The sequence below is a fragment of the Eretmochelys imbricata genome, chromosome 2 (assembly GCF_965152235.1).
Source record: "Eretmochelys imbricata isolate rEreImb1 chromosome 2, rEreImb1.hap1, whole genome shotgun sequence".
NCBI classification, from domain to species: domain Eukaryota; kingdom Metazoa; phylum Chordata; order Testudines; family Cheloniidae; genus Eretmochelys; species Eretmochelys imbricata.
Window position 1 is genome coordinate 79,206,423 of NC_135573.1, and position 23,325 is coordinate 79,229,747.

Sequence of the window (23,325 nt, forward strand, 5' to 3'; positions counted from 1 at the left end):
TGTCCCAGTGACAGCTTTTTTTAGGCTAGAAACTGCTCTTATTCCCTCTAAGCTGCACTGGTTGCAGAGCTGTGCACTTGCTGAATGAGAGAAGCAGGGTATTTGTCATGTAAAATCTACAGTTTCTGGACTTTCTATTATTATTATGCTTTACCCCTTGTTTTGGCTCAGCAGCAAAACCACAGTGATTGGACAATTATAGGATGTGGGGGGGGGGGAAGGGGAAGCTTGTCACAGACCCTTGCAATTGTCTGTGTTCCCAAAACCTCTGAAATGCTCCAGGCCTTTCAACATCACCCACATACAAGGGAAGCAATGTAGAAAAGGGCTCTGTTCTTTTAACCAGAACACTTCAGTGCCAACAGGACACTTTTCATTGAAATGCGTAAAAAGTCTCCAATACCTCTTGTAATTCTAAGAAATCTCTGGAGTGTCCCCAAGGGCTTAGATTCCCTTCACTTTTGCAAAAAGAAAAGGAGGACTTGTGGCACCTTAGAGACTAACACATTTATTTGAGCATAAGCTTGCTGTAGCTCACGAAAGCTTTAACACATTTATTTGAGCATAAGCTTTCATGAGCTACAGCAAGCTTATGCTCAAATAAATGTGTTAGTCTCTAAGGTGCCACAAGTCCTCCTTTTCTTTTTGCGAATACAGACTAACATGGCTGCTACTCTGAAACTTTCACATTTGGTATGTGGCTTACATTCTTCACTTTCCAAGCAAATTGCACTTGTCTGAAAGTCAAGTGTTTTGTTTTTCCCCTGTTTTTGCAGCCTTCTCATTTGAATGATGAATAAAATTTAACTTGTTTTCCACCAAATTGGGTCTCATAAACTTCCATAATCTCTCCCCTGTGAACCCTCCCAGAAAATGCACACTGTAAAGTAAAGGGGACAGGACTCTGTTCAGTGCCAGAAAAGAAGAGTTACTTACCCTACAGTAACACTGGTTCTACAAGCTGGTGTAATCAGTGTGGATCCCATTGTAGGTTAGCAATAGTCTCAAGCAGAGGAGACCGAAGGTTATTTGACTAGCAGTGTCTATTAGAGCCACACAAGTGCCCTGTTCCGTCTCATGCTCCCATACGAGCACATAAAGAGATCCACACTGATACCTACTTGAATAATAGGAAAATCAGAGCTACGTGAGATTACCAGATAACTCATTTCACTAAGTGCGGCTTATGCCCTGACTCCTCTCAATGGACCTGATTCTCCAGTGAACGCAGCATCTGCTGAGTGCAGTACATGAGGGTGCTGTCAGGGAGCCGGTTATGGCTATCTGATTTTCTGCCTTGCCCTGGCACAAGGCACAGGTTAGAACAGCCTAGGGGCTGAACCCACTGGCCACAGTCCCCGAGGAACCTCCAACCAGCTGAAAATAGCTACAACTCATCACAGTACAGCTACTCCCCCTCCCTGCTCCACCCCTCCTCACCCATGAAATGCTCTTTGTGCCAGAGATTGTGGGGAGAGGAAGGCATATGAGTCAGCTCTGTTGGGCTTCACGCTGTGGGTATCCTTGATTCGTAAGCCTCACCTACTCATTGATCTACCTGTTACAAACGAAACCAAGCTGTCAAATGATTCATCTCAAATTAGAAGGTTTTCTTTTTATCATTCTATTCTTGTGTGTTAGTATATTTATTTCCTCACGATTATTTTGTCCTAAAACCTTCTAAGATCCCAGATAAATCTAAGCTGAGATTCACCATTAATGTCTGAAGAACTTAATGGGCTGCTTGAGACTGACTCCACAGTTAGGTACAAAATTTGCTAAGCTCCTGAAGAATCATTGTAAGAGAGAAAATCTTTTGTTCAAAGAGACAGAACTATCAGGACCTCAATTAAAGTTCAGTCACAGTCAGAAAAGTGACTGCAAAAATAACATTGTGCGGTTGCATATTTAATCCCTCTCAATGACTTCCACATCAAATGTGTTGATTTTACAAATCAAAAAGAGCTGACTACCAACTCGGCAAACTCCCTCCTGGATCTGAAAAACAGGCTGTGTATTTTTCTGCCTCTTCTTACACTTCCAGGAATAAAGATTCCACAATCAGAGCCTCACTGATAATCGTGTTGATGATGCGTGTAGCTGAAAAGAATCTAGCTCATTCTTCCATAGATGTGCTGGTTTTGCATTACTAACAGTAGTAAAAACTTGTTTTTGTCTGTCAAGTAAGCTGACATATGGTTTAAACTGGAAGGCATTGGGTACAGCAGGCATTTAGTTTATAAAAGTGTGGAAAACCCACGTTCTAGGGGAAAATCCCCGGGAAGTTTTCATCCCTGTGGATCAATTTATTCAGGAATCAAGCTTTTCTAGAATATGGCCTGGAGGTAAGGGTAGAATTAGCGATATCTGAATCCTTTCTTACCTCTAAGGCACTACCTGCCTTCACCAAGGAAACTCACTTTGAACAGGACTCTGGACACACCTATCCAAAAATGGGAGTTAAGGGAAAAAGAAACTTGCTGATTCTAAAGCTACACGCTATGGAAAACTGCTGCAAAATTGGTCTATGACACATTAAACACGACTTGTCTAATTTGCAAACAAGTATATGAAAAATTACTCCCAAAGATCTCCAGAATAGCGCTGACTTAAGGCATTTTGGAGAGAACTTTTTTTAATTATTTCGTATCTGTTCATTCACCACAAAAAAATTTAAATCAGCTTTATCGAACAACAGCCTGTGTGTGCTACTGTGTCCAAGCAAGAAGTCAGTAGCAAAAACAAACCAACCTATGAGACATGAATAAAACATGATAGGATCCTTGACATGTCTGGTTTCTCACTCTACTGCCTCTCTCCCTCTACAATGGGGAGTTCCAGGACATGCATTGGTAATGGACTAAGAGAGAGGTCTTTAACGCTAGCAGACAAAGGCATAACGAGATCCAGTGGCTGGAAGTTGGAATTAACAATGACCAAGTTGGAAATAAGATTCAACTTTTTAACAGTGTAGCTTTGGAACAGTTTATCAACAGCTGTGGCAAATTCTCCATCAGCTGGAATCTTTAAATCAAGACTGTATGTCTTGATAAAATACACACTGTATCTCTTTTCAATCATAAATTGTTGGGCTAGAGACAGGAATCACTGCATGAAATTCTATGCCCTGTGTTATGATGGAGACGAGACTGATCATAATGGTCTCTTCTCACCCTAAAAATCTATCAAATATATTAAATATACTAGCTTGATGTAACTGCAGCATCTATGCCACAATCTATTAGGATCACATGATGAAAAAATTAAATATGGTCAGAAATGAAAACATTGTTCCCCAAAGTATTTGAAGAAAAACATGCAGTCAGTTTTTCTTTATAACCCTGCACAGCAAAATAGCTTGTCTTGTAAACCAACATTTGTCATCAGATTCTACTTTTCAGTTAGTTCGGTGGAAACTGGACCTTATTATAAAAATGATCAATAAAAACTTTAAAGGCATTGGGTGTAGTTTTTAGAAGGTCTTAGCATTGAGGGAGAAAATATAAAATACATAATTAGTCCCAATTATTAAAACGTCAGTTACTATTTTATAAACCACAAGGACAGTCTAAAATATCTGAAGCAGAACTGGCTTTGCCAAGTATAGACAGCATAAACTTTGCCTGAGGTAAGTTTTTAGTGCAGCTAAGTAAAACTTATTTTTATGATGATTTTTTATGTTTTATTTAATCAAAAAAGATTATTTTGTGATTACAACAGAGAGCTGAGTCAGGAGAATCTGGGTGCCAGGTAAGATTTGTGACATATTTTCTACACGGATTTGGACAGCTCAAAAGTAGATATTCCTAATACTGTGTGGAAATCGATTCTTGTGGGCTTAGAGTGAGGAACAGTTTTCAGAAAGGGAAGTCCAAGGTTCATGTTCTTCTTGGTACAAGTAGAGCCTGTCAAACAAACCTGATTTCATTCTTTGAGATTACAAATTTGGTGCCGCATAGAAATAAGAAACTTTTGGAACGCACTTGATTTAGCACTGCATGACATTCTGATTAGCACCATACAATATCAATAGAACATATAGATTACGAACTGGCTGGCAGATCTCAAAAAGTAATTGTCATTGGGGAATCAACATTGAATGAGGGTGTTTCTAGAGAGGTTCCACAAGAATCACTACTCAGCCTGATGCTAGGCAACATTTTCATTAATATCTTGAAGTCAACATAAAATCATTGCTCATAACATTTCAGGTAACAGAAAGATTGGTAGAGCCCTGCGCGGACACAAAATTTGTATCCGTATCCGATCCACAATCCGCAGAAATTATCTGCAGCTATCCGCAGATTTGCAGGGTTCTAAAGATTGGTGGAGTAGTAAAAAAACAATGAGGCCAGGGCAGTCCTACAGAGTGACATGGACCATTCAATCAAAATATGTTTTAATACAGCCAAATGCAAGGTTATAAGTTTAGGAACAAAGCACGCAAGCCATGACTCCACAATGGAGGACTGTATCCTGAAAAGCAGTGATTCTGAAAAGGATTTCGGGGTCGTAATGGACAAGCAACTGAACATGAGTTCCTACCGTGATGCTGGGGTAACAATGGCTAATGCGATCCTTGGATTTATAATCGGGGGAGCAGTGAGTAGGAGTAGGGAGATCATTTGACCTCTGTATATGGCTTAGGTGAGGCTGATAGTGGAATACTGAGCCCAGTTCTAGCGTTTGCATTTTTAAAGGGATACTGAAAAATTGGAGGGGATGCAGAAAAGGGCCACAAAAATGATTGATTTGAAACAATTGGGAAAATGCCTTATAGTGAGAGACTTAGAGAGCACACTATATTTTGTTTATCAAAAAGAAGACTGAGAGCTGACTAGATTACAATGGATAAGTACCTTCCTGGAGAGAAAATATCAGATACTAGAGGAGCCCTTTAATCCAAAGGAGAAAGGCATAACAGGAACCAATGACTGGAAGCTGAAGCCAGACAAATTCAGATTAGAAATAAGGCACACATTTTTAACAGTGAAAGTAATTAACCAATGGAACAATCTACCATGGGAAGTGATGGATTCTTCATCTTTTGATGTCTTCAGATGAAGACTGGATGCTTTTATGGAACATGCTCTTTCACCAAACACAGTTATGCCTTAGTTAAAAACAATTTATTAGGCTCAGTACAGGGGTAAATGGGTGAAATTTATGGGCCTGTGATATACAGGAGCTCAGACTAGATGATCTAATGATGATTCCTACAGCCTTAAACCAGGGGTGGGCAAACTTTTTGGCCTGAGGGCCACATCGGGGTTCCGAAACTGGAAGAAGGGCAGGGTAGGGAAGGCTGTGCCTCCCCAAACAGCCTGGTCCCCGCCCCCTATCTGCCCCCTCCCACTTCCCACTCCTTGACTGCCCCCCTCAGAAGCCCCGATCCATCCAACCCTCCCTGCTCCTCGTCCTCTGACCGCCCCTTCCCGGGACCCCCTGCCACTAACTGCCCCCCGGGACCCCACTCCTATCCAACCCCCCCACCCCACTCCCTGTCCCCTGACTGCCTTGACCCCTATCCACATCCCGCCCCCGACAGGCCCCCCCCCAGGACTCCCACGCCTATCCAACCACCCCCTGTCCCCTGACTGCCCCCTGGGACCCTCTGCCCCTTATCCAACCCCCGCGCTCCCCGCCCCCTTACCATGCCACTCAGAGCACCAGGACTGGCAACCCCGCTGCCCAGCCGGAGCCAACCACGCCACTGCGCTGCCCGGCAAGAGCTCGCAGCCCCGCTGCCCAGAGAGCTGGCGTCATGGTGAGCTGAGGCTGCGGGGGAGGAGCTGGGGGCTAGCCTCCCTGGCCGGGAGCTAAAGGGCCGGGCAGGACGGTCCCATGGGCCGGATGTGGCCCGTGGGCCGTAGTTTGCCCACCTCTACCTTAAACACTATGACAATCGTGTCAACAACTGTTCACCCAGTTACTGAAAGAACCAGTGAAAATTAAACAAATGCAGGAACAAATGGGTAGTGAAGGAGCTAAATCACCTTTTGCTTGAGCAACCATCTGCTTTGTGCATGCAACTGGAACATTTGCACTTTAAATCTAAGCTCAGAATTGCACGTGCCTTGTTTACACATGAGCCTTAGGCTTCCTTGTTTTGAAAATTGGCTCCTAAGTGTCATAAAAAAATCAGGACTTTTCCCACAGTTTATACTCTCTTTTTTGCAAACAAATGCAGCCATCCTTATAGAGAAATAAAGCACATTAAGTGCAACCCTAACAGTCATTTTTAAGCAGCTAATTTCTGAGGAAACTGTTGGTGAACCTTGCAGAATGGGAAAAGGTGGTAGTGTTTAGGAAGTGAGAAACTAATTTGCATATGTCTGATAAAATTTGTGATTGCAGAAATGAATTTCACTCCTATCACAAGGCTGATACACCACCAAAATCCCACATGACCCCTCTCCCCCACACCAGTTTGCAGCAGTTACTGCAGCAGCTTTTGGTGTGCAATGAAGTTTCTCTTGTGTTCCCACTGCATAACCAATGTTGCTGTAGTTACCATTGCATAATCACAGCAGTTTCTAGCCGTACATTGTGTTTATTTGGCACTTCTGTTTTTCAGATAATGTTTACCAGAGGAACATGGCAGTCCAAACCCCACATCCCTCAAACTGTTTCCCAGTCTACCATGTTTTCAATTTTGTTTGTTTCTACTGTGTTTTGCTCTTACTGAGTTGGAAAAACAAACCATTTCCAAGCTATCACATTAGATAAGTAATAGATAAGGACTAAAGAAGCTAGCCAGTCATCCATTCACATTACTGATTTCTTCTAAAGCCTCTAACAAAATTTTGAATGAATCACTGTAATGAATAATCATTCTGTCCCTTTCTCTCACTTCTCTTTACCTAGCATAGGACTCTGTGGACATTTACTGTAGGTACAGAGTCCACAGAAAATGGAGAAGGAGAGTAAAACTAAACCCTCTGGAGGATAGCCAGCAGCAATGTCAAAATCTCTTGACTGATTTCCCAGGAATTCTTGATCTAAATGTCAGGAGTGCACATCCCTGCAGCCAAATCAGAACCAGGCTGATACCAAGGCATGACAAACTGAGCTACCTATGTGAAAAGATTACACTTTTGTGTAACTATAGGAATTTAAACTTTACAAATGTGCAAAGATTAGATTTACATGAAGGGTAGAATGGTTTTAAGATCTTTTTAATTGGCAAAGCTGAAGTCTAAGCATATTTGCGATCTTAAGACATTTCCTTGGGGTGTGATTGAGATCCTTCAATTTACTCAATCGACAGTTGTAATCAGATGCATCTGTCTCTACCATAATAAACAACTGTAGCAAACTGTGCATATGTTAAGCAGGACAAGCTTAATTTGGATATAGATATTTTAACTGTTAATTGAGCTATTGCTCTTATTGGGATGTTGTCAACCTGAGTATTGTACAATTGCTAATTTTAAAAAATTCTAGTAGAGCACTCTTTAAATGATCTGCTTTTACTTAATTCCTTTTAAAAAATAGAGGTTTTCTCCTCTTGTTGAAATTTAGAAGCATCTTTTGGGTGCACCCCAGATGAGCACCACTTACGCCCCTCAGGACGACTTCTCCCCCAGCATCCCTCTCGCTCTGCTCACACATGCCTGCTGCCTCTTTGGTTTCCGTTTCAGCTTTGCTGCTGCTACCATTGGTAAACACCCTTGTGGCCAGATTAGGTGATCTTCACCCAGAGCGCTGCATATGGGGGTATCCAGCGACCACATGAGCCCTGCTGTGCTTAACACTTGTGCTAGCCTGGTAGTACTGCTGAAAAGGATCTGGGAGTTGTGGTGGATCACAAGTTGAATATGAGTCAACAATGTGATGCAATTGCAAAAAAAGGCTAATATTCTGGGATGTATTAACAGGACTGTCATATGTAAGATGCAGGAGGTCCCACTATACCTGGTACTAGTGAGGCCTCAGCTGCAGTATTGTGTCCAGATTTGGGTGCTACACTTTAAGAAAGATGTGAATAAATTGGAAAGTGTCCAGAGGAGAGCAACAAAAATGATAAAAGATTTAGAAATTCTGACCTGTGAGGGAAGCTTAAAACAAACGGGGCATGTTTAGCCTTGAAGAAAGAAGACTCAGGGGGTCTGGCAACATTGTTCAAATATGTTAAGGGCTGTTACAGAGAGAACAGTGATCAATCCTTCTCCATGTCCACTGAAGGTAGGACAAGAAGCAATGGGGTTAAGCTAGAGCAAGGGAAATTTAAATTAGATATTAGGAAAAACTTTCTAACTAAGGATAGTTAAGCTCTGGAATAAGCTTCCAAGGAGGTTGTGGAACCCCCATCACTGGAGGTTTATAAGAACAGGTTGGACAAATACCTGTCAGGGATGGTCTAGGTTTACTTGGTCCTGCCTCCGCACTGTGGGCCGGATTTGATGACTTCTCAAAGTCCCCTCCAGCCCTACGTTTCTACGAATCTATGAGACTGGAAGTACAACTGACCATCAACAAAACAGTGAAACTGATTGTTATAAACAAACAAAGTGCTATCATATACTCAAAGTTAAACAAACTGGAAAAACTAATAGAGAATTTTTATAATATTTATGTAACAACAACTAAATACAGATATATACATGACAGATCATGAGGTGCTGAGAGACTCTGGTAATGGAACTCATGCAAGTACTTAAGATTGGTAGAACGGTTGATACTTTATAAGGGAACACGGTCTTCAATCTGATTTTAAAAGGACACAGAGTTTCTGCAAGTGAATTGTGTTTCTAAAAGAACAATCGATAATCAGAAGTGGTTATATCCCAGTTTAAAAAAAAACTTGGACTTAAGAGCCTGAGTCTCATTGAACGTCAATGGGGATTTATGCTCTTACTTTTCAAAAAGGAACTTAAGCTCCTACATCACTTAGGCGCTTTTAAAAAAATTATCCAAATTGTACTCAAAACAGTGACTCTTTAGCTACTCCCTGAAAAGTGCTCAAGAAGTGGAGAAAGCTGTGGTTAAAACAAGCTTCCATTTTTGTTGTGATGTGTAAAAAAATTATAAATTCTAAAAGAATTGTGTGAGAACTAGGGTATCTGGGGAGCTTAAAGTCAGCTCCCTTCCCCTTGGACCTCGGAGCAAGTGTACACATTCTTGATGTACAGCGCAACACCTCCTCCTTTCTTCCCATACCTATCCCTCTGGAACAAGCTATACCCCTAAGTGCTAGTACTACGATAATGGGAGTTGTCCCATCAAGTATCTGTAATGCCAATTCAGGAAATCATAATTTTCTTCATAAGCTCTCCTTATCAGATTAGCTAGACATTGACCAAAGATGCTCTTCTCCATACTTGATAGATGGAGCCGATTCCAGCACAGTAGTCCTCTTTCCTGGAACATCAGCTCGTTGTCAAAGAAGCCAAAGGCCTCTCACCGAAACCACCTGTGTAACCACGCATTTACTTCCTGATTCAATAGTCCCTAGACAGGCCTTTTCCTTCAACAGGGAGGATGGACGAGAATACCACTTGCTCCCCAAACTCTTTTACCCTTCTTCCCAGAGCCATATAGTCTGCAGTGATCCACTCAAGGTCATTCTTGGCAGAATCGCTGGTTCCCACGTGGATAAGTAGGAAGGGGTAGTGGTCTAAGGGCTTAATGAGTTTTAGCAGACTCTCAGTAACATCCTGAATTCCAGTTCTAGGCAAGCAACACACTTCTTGGGATTCCTGGGCTGGAGGGCAGATGGATGACTCTGTCCCCCTTAGGAAGGAGTTCCTGACCACCACCACCCTTCCCCTCCTCTTGGGAGTGGTGGTCATGGAACCCTCATCCCTAGGATAACACATCCCATGCCTTCCGGTCGACAGGGTCTCCTGATCCCTTCCCTCAGATGACTCTTCCAAGGCATTCTCAGCAGTAGTATCTGTGCAGAGAGCCTGAAAGCAGTTGCTTACCTACTCTCAATTTGTCCAGAATACATTTGCCTAGGGAGGTCGTGGAAGCTCCTTCACTGGAGCTTTTCAAAAGGAGGCTGTACAGCCATCTGTCTTGGGTGGTTTAGACACAACAAATCCTGCATCTTGGCAGGGGGTTACACTAGATGACCCTTGTGATTCATTCTAACCTTATGACTCTATGATTCTAATAACAAAATTGTAAGGGAGAAAAAATTAAGAACACTTGAAGTACAAGGAAGATGGGGGGAGTTGAGAGCACCAAGAAGAAAACACAGGTTTGCTTCCTAATTATGTTGTGTATTCTCTGTCCTCCCAACCACGCTGTTTTTATCTCAGAAACCCTATTGGCCATATCTGGCACACTTACCCAAGCTGAGTAGCACCTTATTCCACAGATATTTCCACTGAAATTAATGGAACTATCCACAGTTGCTACTCAATGTACAGTGTAAGAATCTGATCCTATGAGATTTTCAGCCTTTCTCCATAACTATGCAAGATTATTTTGGCTGAAATTAGCTGTGTAAAAAATATCATAAATTTGAGGAAATCCCAGTCCCTTTCCAAGGTTTGCCCCTTCATCCATAATAGTCTAAACCAAACCCGCACATACAAGCATCCCTGAAGCTGGATCTGAATTTTTCCAAGAAGACATGTCTCATCTTAATGTTCCATGACACCTGCAAGATCTTTAATTTGTAATACTTCTAAAAATGAGGCATTTTAACAGTTAGAGGAGAAGGAAGAGGTTCAACTGTATTACTATTCTCAGATGTGGATTCAGGATAAACATCATTTTGGAATTTTTCATACATTCTTTTACTAGATTATTTTTTAGCTGTGCTGGACATAGAACATTTCTCTCTGAGTGTTGGCTAACATTCCATAAAACCTGTCTGAGTAATAGTGGTGACAGGCTACTAATGTTCTCTCTTGTGATTCTCCCATTTTTTGATTATGTTTAATATTCATCTTTATGCTGATCAAATGGCAGATCACTCAGATCAGACACAGGACACATACAAGAAAAGGGAGAGTGGTCTTTTGTTTTGCTAAGTTAATTTAGGGGGTGTGAAAATTGCTGGTTCGACAGCCATTAGAAGGAAATTCCTCAATTTTGCCACAGAACAGGTGCATTATGTGGAGAGAATGTGCAAGCTACCTCACACCACCTCAACTCTGATATGGAATGACCTCTGCGAATGAAAGGATAAATCAGTCTCCATGCCCATTTCTCTCTTGGCCTCTCTACTAAGAGTGTGACCAAGAATGTCAGTCATGATGATGGGTTTTGTGATGTAGGTGTCCATTTGTATGTGGTGGACTTAAGCAGCCAGAAAATTACTTGTGTGTGTTAATGGAAAAAGAAAGGTGGGAGGAATTGCAGCAACAAAGTTGTGTAGAAGTATAGTGAAACGAACTCTCTCCCCCTCCACTCCCCTTCAGTGGGTGCAGAAGGTACTGAATACAGCAGAACTGGTGCAGGTGAACTATACAGATGGGGAAGAAAAGTCCTTGCAGAGGATCTACTTCTGAGGTGCTCCCTTGTCTGCTAGTGCTGAGAGGTTTGTCGATGGGATGTGGGGGGTTGGGGGGTGAACAGGATAAAGGCCACATGGATAAAGCCCGGTGTGGAGGAGCCCCCCGTCCCAATCCCCTTCATGTAGGAGGAGATGCAGAAGCTATTTGCAGCTCTGATATTTAAAAAAGATAGTGTGGTGAATGTAAAATGGGATTATGTGTTAATGTGAAGCTAGGAGGAGGTTAAGTTCCTGGAATCACTGACTGTGTCAGACTGTGAATGGCATGACCTGAAAAACCCTTACCCAATGTACTGAGCATAAAAGCAGAGCTGTGCAGTTACAGCTGTGCTACTTGCTGACTGATGTTGGATATAATCAAATGAAATCCTGAGAACAAGACATTCAAGCACTAAATCAGTTGTTTTACTTTTATTTCTGACTCACAAACATGTCTTGCTCTTCCTGATTTGACACCCCTGGCCATTTGGTTGTAGGTAGGTACACACACATGATAAAACACATGCATGCTAGCATTTTATCATCTTGTGCTTACTGCAGTCTCTAACTAGTATTAAATACGTGGGCCTGATCTTCTATTACTGTGCACCATGCGTAGTCACTTACACAAGTATGGTTTGAGTTGGTAGTGTTTTAAATTACACCCACTTTGCACTGGTATAAAAAAACTACACTACAAAACTATGGTGCAGTATAATAGGGACCCTGTGACAGGATAGACTTGACCCTGCCACACCCTGCCCCAGAAAAGAGCAGTGGAAAGGGTCCTACAAGCTGTCTAGAGAGGCAGCCTGGGATACAACTAATCAGGAAAGAGGCTGCAGGGAGCAGCCAATCAGGGCCTAGCACGTTGGTATAACAAGAGCTGCCGGGTTAGCATGAGTTCAGCTTGGTGGTAGGGACCTGGGTAGTAAGAGGTGCTCTTGGCTAGCTGAAAGGGCTGGACTGATCAATTACTGGCAGGGAACAGGGGAGCCCAAGAATATCACCTGGCTTGCTGCTGGGACTAAGCAGATAATTACTGGCAGAGAGCGGGGGAGTGAGTAAAGAGCTTCTGGCGGGCTGCTGGGGCTCAACTAAGATGGGCTACAGGGAAGTGGCCCAGGGAAATGTAGAACAGCACAGTAAAGAGATGCAGCACAAGGCTGTTATACTTAAAGGGTCCCTGGGTTGGAACCTGGAGCAGTGGGTGGGACTGGGTCCCATCCCCCCAACACCAGCCACTGTAGGAAGTGACTATGCCCTAAGGAAAGGAATTAGAACTGTGGCACTTCAGGGAAGGGGGCTGTACTTGGACTGACTCAGCAAGGAGCTGTGGTCAGCTAATTGAGTCCAAGAGGGGTGGCTCAGCAGGAAGGCTGGGGTCACTGAGGACTCAAGTAGAGGCAAGGAGTCCCCAGGGAAGAAGACCTCGGGGCGCTATTCAATTCCAGAGTAGGGAGGAACCTTGTGACCTAGCCAGAGCAAGCAAGGGTACCGCAATGGGGCTTGTAGGACTGTTTTAGAAGACTGAGCCCAGGGAGGGCTGCAGAACATTGGGGACACTGTAGACTGTGTACCCCGGAAGGGGTCTGTTTGTGCCTGCAGTTTTTTTCTGCTCATGGTGCTCCTTGTGCTTGTCAGGTAAGTCTTTGGTGACTCAGCCCTCTGGCTAATTCGCACTCTGTGCATGTGCGAATCACCTGGAGGGCTGAGTCACCGAAGACTCACGTGACAAGCACAAGTGGCACCATGAACAGAAAAAAAAACTGCAGGGACACACACACACACTTGATAAGGGAGTGCTCGTGAGAGGTAGGTGCCACTCCTTTACAGACCCAAAATCTCCAAGCAGAAGATAAGGTGGTCCAAACTGGTGATGGTAGGGCTCCATCCGTGCTTCTGCACCTTCCCAAATGCCTCTGTAGCTCTCTACTGGTCAGAAAGACTTCCCAAAACACTGGAATCAGCCTGGAACATGCTGGCAACCACATAATGAATTTTGAAGCTTATTACAGCTTTGATAACAAATATATGTATTTCCTGTATGCATATCATTTTTAACATGCTTTTAAAACCATACAATTTCATATTTAAAAAGCTCTCCTTTAGAATATAAACATGCAAATTCTATATATAATGCACTCAAGGGCCAAAAGCCACTCGAAAGTACTCCCTTGGTGCTTTGATCCATTCCCCCCACCCTCTGAAGTCTGTTTATATAGACACACACACACTAAGCCCCTTCCAAAAATAATCTTGTGCAGAATAACACTACTGCGACCTGGTGCTTAGTGTTACCTAAAGGCTTTTTCTCTGGTTTCCAATGGCTCTTTCGCAAAGTGGGAACAGTTTGAATTTCTCAGTAGCTCAGTGGTCTGACTTCACAAGTTTTACCATTTTTTTTTCATCTTCATTGAGATTCCACCATGGGCCAAACTTCAGTGAACTCAGCAACCTGAAGAGGTGTTTGCTGGGATCCACGTTTTGCAGTCATTCTAGTTCTGATAATGTACCTAGAGTTATTTTATAAACAATAATATTGCCTGGTAGTCAGCTGCAGAATAAAATTTAGATTGCAAATCACAAAGTAGAAGACATCAACTGTATAGGAGTAAATTATAGGAAAGCCCTATACTCTGACAGTACCAGTCACCACCTAACAAATGCATAATTTTGTTTCCCGTTTTTTCTTCATTCCAATTATTGTAAAGCCTCTGCTGCCATGGAAGGTGTAGTTTCTGCTGCTGTTTGTTTCTCACTCTCATTTATAAGACGCAGCAAACCAGATGCATTATATAAATATTTCCATCATTAACAACGATGGCAGGTTCTAAATAGTGTCTAGAAGGATGATCAGGTAAGGGGACATTATTTAGAGTTCAAATATAACTTAGTGACTTGCCACATGGTTCAAAATCTTTCCACCCCTCCACTCCAAAAACCCAATCAGACAAGTAGCAGTAATCTGACTCCCAGTGCGCTCAGCGCTGTGCGCCTGGCTCTTAGACCTCTGTCTTCACTGCACACCACCCAGGGAAGGAATGAGTGGCAGACCAGCAGCAAGAAGCTGGGGGTAAGCGTCTTGTTCTTACTAGGGAGCTAAGCCTGAGTTTGTTCGGTGGACTTGAGATGTTTAGAAATTGCAAAGGTAGCCCGGACAGGCATAGGTGGTGTGGGGAGGGGAGGGGGTTTGTTCCTGATCTTTTGTAATCAGCTGTATTTATTAGAGAGTATTCTGACTGTATTTTTCCTGCCACTTTTAGAGCAACGAAGGCCGTGTGAAGAGGGGAAAGGTGGGGGAAATACAGATCTTCTCCCGAGCCAATGCACTCAGCACCTCCCAGCCCGACCCCAAACCCAAGCGAGCACTCACCCAGGGGTTTCCCTGCTTTCCAACTTGGCTCGGCAAGAGCTGGCTGTCCAGCGCGACTTGAAAGAAATTAGCAGGAGCCGGCACAAGCCGTTCAGAGCAACAAACCCCGCTTTGTTCTGGGGCCGGGCTGGGCCCCGTCCAGCGCTGCGGGCGCGAGTTGCAGCCAAGGGCCAATCGGCCGCCCCGCACGGAGCGCCGAGGGGGCAGAGCGGGGAGCGCAGGCCGGGGGCCGCAGCGCCGAGAGGGTTAAATGGCTCGGCGCGCCTGTTGCCGGTGTGACGCCAAGGCAGCTGCGGCTCCGGGGGCGGGGGGGGGGGGGTGCTGCTTCGTCTGCCCTCCCCAGTGTCCTGCGCCCAGGAGCCCCGCTCCCGGCTTTCTTCGCAGCAGCCCCGGCCCCACCCCCTCCCCGCTCTCCGAAGCGCAACACATGAGCGGCGCCTTTAACACCTTCCCCGACCATCCCCGCTGGCCCGGGGCTGCTGCACCGGCCTTCCCGCTCGCTTGTGAGTTGCGCTCTTGGTGGGTTTTGTTTTCCGCTCCCTGGGCAGCCGGTGGTTGGCTTCCAGAGCAAGGCAGGGGCGGGGAGGGATATTTGTTGCATGATCTTGGCCAAGAAAGTCTTTGGTTGCAGTGGGATGAAGCTGCCCTGGTAACTGGGCTAGCCCGTCCCTGTCTGGTAGAGGGGTGGGTGTTTTGTCTGTGTGCTGAAGGGGAAACATTAAACCACACGGGGCTGCAAAGTGGTCACGAAAAGGTCAGAGGCGATGCATTGCCTTTCGCCTGTTTGGACAGGGTCCTAAAAATACCTTTGTCTGTAAAAACAACAAGGAGTCTGGTGGCACCTTAAAGACTAACAGATTTATCTAGGCATAAGCTTTCGTGGGTTAAACACCGCTTCTTCAGATGCATAACTATCCCCTGATACTTTTCAGAGTAGCAGCCTTGTTAGTCTGTATCCGCAAAAAGAAAAGGAGTACTTGTGGCACCTTAGAGACTAACCAATTTATTCGAGCATAAGCTTTGGGATGCATCCGATGAAGTGAGCTGTAGCTCACGAAAGATTATGCTCAAATACATTTGTTAGTCTCTGACTGAAAGGTGCAACTGAAACTGTTTTTCGCTTGTAATATGGGGTCACTGTTAGGGCTGCCAACTTTCTAATCACACAAAAGGGAACACCTCTGCCCTGTGCCTTCTCCGAGGCCCTGCCCCTGCCCACTCCATTTCCCCCCTCCCCCCCAATCACTCACTCTTCCCCACCTTCACTCAGTTTCACTGGGCTGGGACAGGGGGTTGGGGTGCAGCAGGGGGTGTGGGCTCTGGACTGGGGGGGTGCAGGCTCTGGGATGGGGCCAGAGATGAGGCGAGAGAGGTTTGGGGTGCAACAGAGGGCTCTGGGCTGGGGCAGAGGGTTGGGGTGTAGGGGGGATGAGGGCTCCGGCTGGGGCTCAGGATGAGGGGTTTGGGGTGCAAGAGGAGACACCCAGCGTTCCCGTCAAACCAGATGCCTGGCAACTCTAGTCACTGCCTAGAAAAGATTGAGAAGCACTGCACTGGATGTTTCCATCCAACCAAGCCATAGGTTTGGTTTGGCTCATAAGTTATAGGTTATTTTCTCCTGAAGAACTACAGTACACGTGTGTTTCTTGCAAAATTGGGTTGAGTTACATTTTGAAACCAAAACAAAATTGGTGAGAAAAACCTAGGACAGCATGTGCTTGCCTTGCTACAACAGCTGACTGTCACACAAATTGTATGCAGGGTAGTTGTAGATGTGTACGGCCCAGGATATTAGAAAGATAAGGTGGATGAGGTAATATCTTTTGTTGGCCCAGCTTCTGTGGCGAGAGAGACAAGCTTTCGAGCCATCCAAAGCTCTTCTTAGACATCCAAGTGAGTAATGTCTGTTGAACTGCAGGCAGCTGTGCCATAGAGGGCTGAGAGTGCTCCAGCTTGCTACAGAGGTGACTGTTAGAATATTTGTGAGATTCACAAAACATTGAAACAAGTGACAGGTGGAGTGTTGTTTGTAGTAATCCTTCACTTTGTTTGCTCTGCTCACTTTTAATCACTGACATAATTTTAGTTAGAAATGGATGAATTTTTAAATTAACTTTAAATGAACTTTAAGTGAACTTTCTTAGTGCTGTCTTTATTAGTGGTATTGCTTATAGTAATGCTTAGAGATCGTAATTCAGGTTGGGGTCCTGTTTCACTAGGTATGTATATAGTAAGAGACAGTCCATGCCCCAAAGAGCTAACACTGTAAATAGACAAGGCAGGCAAAGGACATGAGGGAAAACCGAGGCATGAAAGTGAAATGACTTGCCCATGGTCACACAGCAGATCAGTGGCAGAGTGAGAAATAGAACTGATGTCTCTTGACTCCCAGTCCACTGCACTACCCTTTAGGCCATAATGCCAATCTTCGTATCAATCACAGTTCACATTTCAGTGTCATAGCTACACTGGCACATCCATGCCCATAGGATGTTAAGAAAGAGAGGTGTGTGATGGCCGTCATGCTCGCTGAGGCACCCAGGTCCTCCAGAGCAAAAAGCGTGAGCAGCTCCAGCATGAGAAAAGAGTTACAGCTCTGTAACTAAGGGCTGTAACAATTCATATCCTCTATGGACCAGCACAGAGGGGGACCAGTAACACACTCATTAGCGGGTTACATGTGCGTAAACAAAGCAAACACTTAAGATAATACTTTAAAAATATAGTTGAAACAATACAGGGCTACTGTGTTTTTCCACGAAGCTTAATAGGATGGAAATTCACCTTCTCTTGATAAACAGAGCCTGACTATTCATTTGTGTAATGCCTTAATATAATACTTGGCTCTTAAATAGCACTTTACATTTTCAAGACCTTCACACTCTGACCTGGATTGCCAGTTTGCAATCTGCCCTTTGTAAGGAGCAACCTGTTGTTGCACTGACCCTGGAGCAGCCTAGGAGAGACTGTGGCCTGGTCTACACTACAGAGTTAGGTCAAGGTAAGGCAGCTTACGTCCATCTGATTATGTCAGTGTCTACTCCGGCTGATGTAAGTGCCCTACTACACCGACATAATAACTCCACCTCCACGAGAGGCACAGGGCTTATGTTGGTGCAGTTAGGATGATGCAGTGTCTGTGTAGACAGTGCATTACAGTGTTGGCTGTCATTCTTGTCAATTTCACAGCTCCTGACTGGCGCCCTGAAATTGAATAGAAAGGCAGGTAGGTTCCCTCCTGAGAACCTTGTGCCCGACTCACAGCTGGTGCTGTCACCCCGGAGTAGGTGGAGGGCTCCAGCTGTAAGCCCGGCTACCGCCCAGGCTCTCAGCTACCCACCTGCCACAGAGCTAACTGCTGAAGCCTGGGCTCCCGTCGCCCCATTCATCACTAGGAGCCCGGCTGCCACCTGGGCTCCCCACTCTCTGACAGGAGCTTGGCAACTGCCTAAACTCCCTGCGGGGACTCCATGCTCAGAGCCTGGGCTGCTGCTTGGCTCCCAGCAGAGAGCGGGGAGACAGGAGCCCATGGGGCAGTTGGGCTCTAGATGGAGAGCTCTGCAGGAAGCTGAAAGCCCAGACTGTCAGCCTCCCACCCCCATACTGCTCCTCTTAACTCAGAGGAAGTGCTGAAAGTGAGCAAGAGCACCATCGACAGTGTAAACATGAAAAACCGCAGTAATTACTGTGGTGGCTGTAAATTGACCTAACATAGGTGCACTTAATTTTGTAGTGCAGACATGCCCTGTGACTCCCCAAATTAGTCTCCCTTCTGGTCTCTCTGCTGCTCCCGGGAGGGAGTAAACTGCACCAGGTTGATTCCTAGATTTATAGATTTCAAGGCCAGAAGGGACCAGTGTGATTATCTAGTCTGACTTCCCATATAACACAGGCCATAGAACTTCCCCAAAAGAATTCCTAGAGCAGATCTTTTAGAAAAACACCTAATCTTGATTTTAAAATTGTTAGTGATGAAGAATCCACCACGCGCTTGGTAAATTGTTCCACTAGTTAATTACTCTCACAGTTAAAAATGTGTTCCTTATTTCCAATCCTAATTTTAGTTTCAATTTCCAGCCATTGGATTGTTTTATATCTTAGACTGCTAGAATGAAGAGCCCATAATTAAATATTTGTTCCCTATGTAGACACTTATAGACTGTAATCAAGTCACCCTTTATCCTTCTCGTTGTTAAGCTAGATAGATCAAACTCCTTGAGTCTGTCTGTATAAGGTGTGTTCTTTCATCATTCTCATGGCTTGTCTCTGAACTCTCTCTAATTTATCAACATCCTTCTTGAATTGTGGACACCAGAAGTTACTCCTGAGGGAATTCTGTGCCAAAAATATTAAAATTCTGCACACAATATTTTAAAATTCTGCAAATTTTATTTGTCAATAAATAAGTGTGGAGGCTCCAGCATGGCAGTGGGGAACACAGACCACTGACTACACAGAGGTAGGAGATCACCCTGTGCCTCCTCTCCCCCAGACATGGACTCAGCGGTAAAGTTGCACCTGACCCTGACATAGTGCAAGACCAGGACTATCCCAGAAACACCCCAGGGCCCTGCCCCTCCGTGCCAAGCACACTAGATGTAGGCAGACAGGCTCAACCCAGCAGGATCCAAGTATGGAGGGACTTAGTGTAGGGAGATCCAGGTGTGGGTGATAGGGTTCTGTGTGGGGCAATCTGGGTGTGGGCAGGGTGGTGAGGCGTCCGGGTGCAAGGGAGATCTGGACGAACAGGGGCTTATTGGGGGTGGGGATTCTGGATGCAGACAAAATGGGACTCTGCTGGGGGGTCCAGGTGAAGGTGGTTGGGGCTCAACAGGGAGGTATGGGTGTGAAGGGGTCAGCAGGGGAGTTCAGGTGCTGGCTTTGTGGGGTGCAGGTACAAGTGCTGGCTTGGTGGGATTCAGTGGGGTGGAAGTCTGGGTGCAGGGGTATGGTGACCAGATAGCAAGTTTAAAAAATCAGGACGGGGTGGGAGGTAATAGGTGCCTATATAAGAAAAAGCCCCCAAAATCGGGACTGTCCCTATAAAATTGGGACATCTGGTCACCCTATGCAGGGGACTAGTCAGGGTGGTCCAGGTGCAGGTGGGTGGAGCTTGTTCTGGTGCGGGTTCGAGTGCAAGGGGCAGTCTGGGTGCAGGGGTGGGGTCCAGATGCAGGGAGGTCGTGCTCGGCGGAGGGGTCTGGGTTCAGGGGGCTCCAGCTGCAAAGAGAGGCTTGTTGGGGTATGGGTTTGGGTTCAAGGGAGTCAGTGGGGGGGCGGTTCTGGGTGCAGGGCTTGAGGCTTGGCAGCGCAATCTGGGTATGAGGTGAATCTGGATGCACGGGGGTTGGGCAGATGGGGGAGCAGCTCCCTGTACAGCGACCCTTCCCCCCCACAGCTGAGGAGCAATGGGGGCAAGAAGCAGCAGGGGAGGGAGTGCAGCGCTTCCTGCAGCTAGAGAGATTTCTGGGGGTGGGTCTGACCCAGCCCTGGCTGTTTCTTGCAGAGGCAGAGGAAGTCCTGTCATCCCTAGCTCAGCCAGGATTACTAGCTGAGCCTGGCACAGGGTAGGAGCCACTGACCAGGACGTCCCTAGCCCGCCCACCATCCCCAGTGATTACCACTCCACTGGCTGCTCCGGGCTCCCAAAACAATACACCCTCGCTGCTGGGGAGTGGCGCATGGCCGCTCTTGTGGCTTCCCTTTGTTTCCCTGTCAGAAAGTCATTTTTTCTGCAGGGAAGCAAAGAAATCTGTGGAGGACATGAACTCTGCGCACGCGTAGTGGCACAAATTTCCCCCAGGAGTAAGAACTGGGCACAGTATTCCTACTGCAATCACACCAGTGCCAAATATAGAGGTAAAATAACCTCTCTACTCCTACTCAGGATTCCTCTGTTTATGCGTCCAAGGGTTACATTAGGCCTTTTGGCCATAGCATCACACTGGAAGCTCACGTTCAGCTCATTATCCACCACGACCACAAAATCGTTTTCAGTCACTACTTCCCAGGATAAAGTCCCCTATCTTGTAAGTATGGTCTATTGTCTTTGTTCCTAGATGTATGTATTTACACTTCGCCATATTAAAATGCATACTGTTTGCCTGAGTCCAGTTTACCAAGTGACCTGTCCTCTTCATTATTTACCACTCCCCCAATGTTTGTGTCATCTGTTTGTGTCATTGGTGTCATCAAACCTGACACATCACATGCTCTCTGATGTGCTAGTGTAGCTATGCCAACGGGTACATTTGCCAAGGCTCTGCCCCTTTCTGCTTACTTGTGCAAGGGTGGGGAAACGAAGACCCTACTGCCCCTGCATGCTGGAAGCAACAGTACAACACACACTGGTGCAAGGGAATAAGGAGGCACTTCAGGCCCCTTACATTCCACCAGCATATAGGACGGGCCACAGCGTCCTCTGTCAGGCAGGAACATATTTTTATTCTAATTTTACAGAGGAGGAAAATTAAACACAGAGTGGTTGTGATTTGGCCAGCATCGCACAATGACGTGAGAGTAAATCCAAGGTGAAGACTAGGAGTTCCTGTCTCCCTGTCCCATGCACAATGCACTAGACTACGCTGTTGCCAGGGAGGTAGTATTTGGTTGGATCTGTGTTAGAGTTAGGCCGGCGGTAGAGGGTGGGTTTAAGTGACAATCTGGTTTAGGGTTCAAATTCAGTGTCAATTTCATAAGCTGTTCTTGTGAACGTTTGGCCATTTTGAATGATAGAAATGTTGCAGGGTTAGCTGTTGTTGCATGTCTTAGTTGTCTTAGTGTGACTAGGTATATTCCGCCTGGCTGGGAGCCCCGTGGTACTACTATACCCCAGCCCAAGAAATAGAGAGCGGAGAGGAGAACAGCAGCGAATATGGGTCCTCCAAGTTTACCTAGAGAGGAGTCTTCAGAACAGCTGTTTTGGAAACCACAGGGACCAGGTACTCCAAGGGCTAGAGGGGTCTGAAACAGCCAATCAGGCCCTAGTGGCCCAGATAAAAGGAACTGCAAGGGCCTTAGCAGTTCAGTTCCTCGCTGGGAGCAGAGGGGAAAGGAAGGGTGCTACTCTCTGGCCACAGGAGCTTGTGGGATAGCCAAAGATTGTCTGGCAGTATTTTGCAGAGCTGGGTTTGCACGGAGAGAGAGTACCTAAGAACCTTAACTCTGGGATAAGGGTGAAGTTAAAATGCCTGGTGGGAAGAGGCCTAGGGAAGAAGCAGCAACTGATTGACTCAAGCAGTGTGTGGTTGCTAGTGTGTAGGGTCCCTGAGCTGGGTTGGAACCCAGAGTAGCGGGCAGGCCTGCATTCCCCCACAGGTAACATGGCATAAACCCCAAGAAGGAGATGGAGTTTGTTTGGGAGCCTGAACAAGGGGCTGAACTTAAAGGACCCAGAGCCGCTGCGGAAGACCCTACCGAGGGTTGTTTATTTATTGGGCTCTTAATATCCTGGGAGGGGTTCACTCAGACTTTGTGACTTGGACAGAGGGCCAAGCCACTGAACACCCACAAAAGTCAGTCTGCAGGAAGAACCTGGGGTGAGAGAAGGACTGCAATACTGCATCCAGCCCCACGGAGGTGCTCAAGAGGTGAATTTGTCACACTGTGGTTGAAATCTTGTGAAAACAATCTCGTCTGGGTCAAAAAAAGAAAAATTTTGTCCCATTCTTGTTCAGGCCCTGACTGAAACCAAAACTCTAGGTGCTGGTTCATATCTAGGTATCCAACATTTTAAAGGGGTTTAAGGTTCCAGTTTTGCTTTATCTCTTCATTGCTTCTATGGGGGGTTGTCCCAGGGAAATGCAGCACTAAATAGCTAAAGGGAAGCAGAAGGTGGCTGCTACTTATAAGGTCCCTGGGTTGGGACTTGGAGTAGTGGGCATGCCTGGGTCCATTCTCCCCCCCTCCCCCCCGCTCCACACACCCAGGCCCCAGGTGGAGTGGCCAATTCCCTGAAGAAGGGGCTGAAGGCCTAGAAAGAGGGGCAGTATTTGTGGGACTTCTGATACAACATACACACCCCAAAGGGGACTGAACTGTAAAGAGTGACCCAGCTGAGACAATAGGTGAAAAATCTCCAAGGAGGAAGCCCTGGGGGTACTGCTCCATACCAGAGCAAGGACAATTTAAGACTGAGCCCAGGGAGGGCTGCAGGAACAGACCAGCTGTGGGTACTTGATTGGCCCTGTTGGACTTGTACTCCAGAAGGGATCTGTTTGTTGTTTCACAGCAACAGAGGGCTGAGTCACTGAAATCTGCCTAAGACGTTTAACTGCCAGTAGGGGTCACCGCAAGCAGAGCAACGCAGAGGGAGTGCAGATGTAGACACACACTCAGCCAGTACACGGGTGCTCACGTGAAGTGGGTGGGCCCTGCCACACCTCCTCTGAGAGCATCAAAACTGCGCTGCTGAGAAATTCATGGTCATGTGTGCCTCTGGTGCTTATGAAGATACATAATGCATTCTTTCACATGGAAGTGTTGTTGGGTATGTACT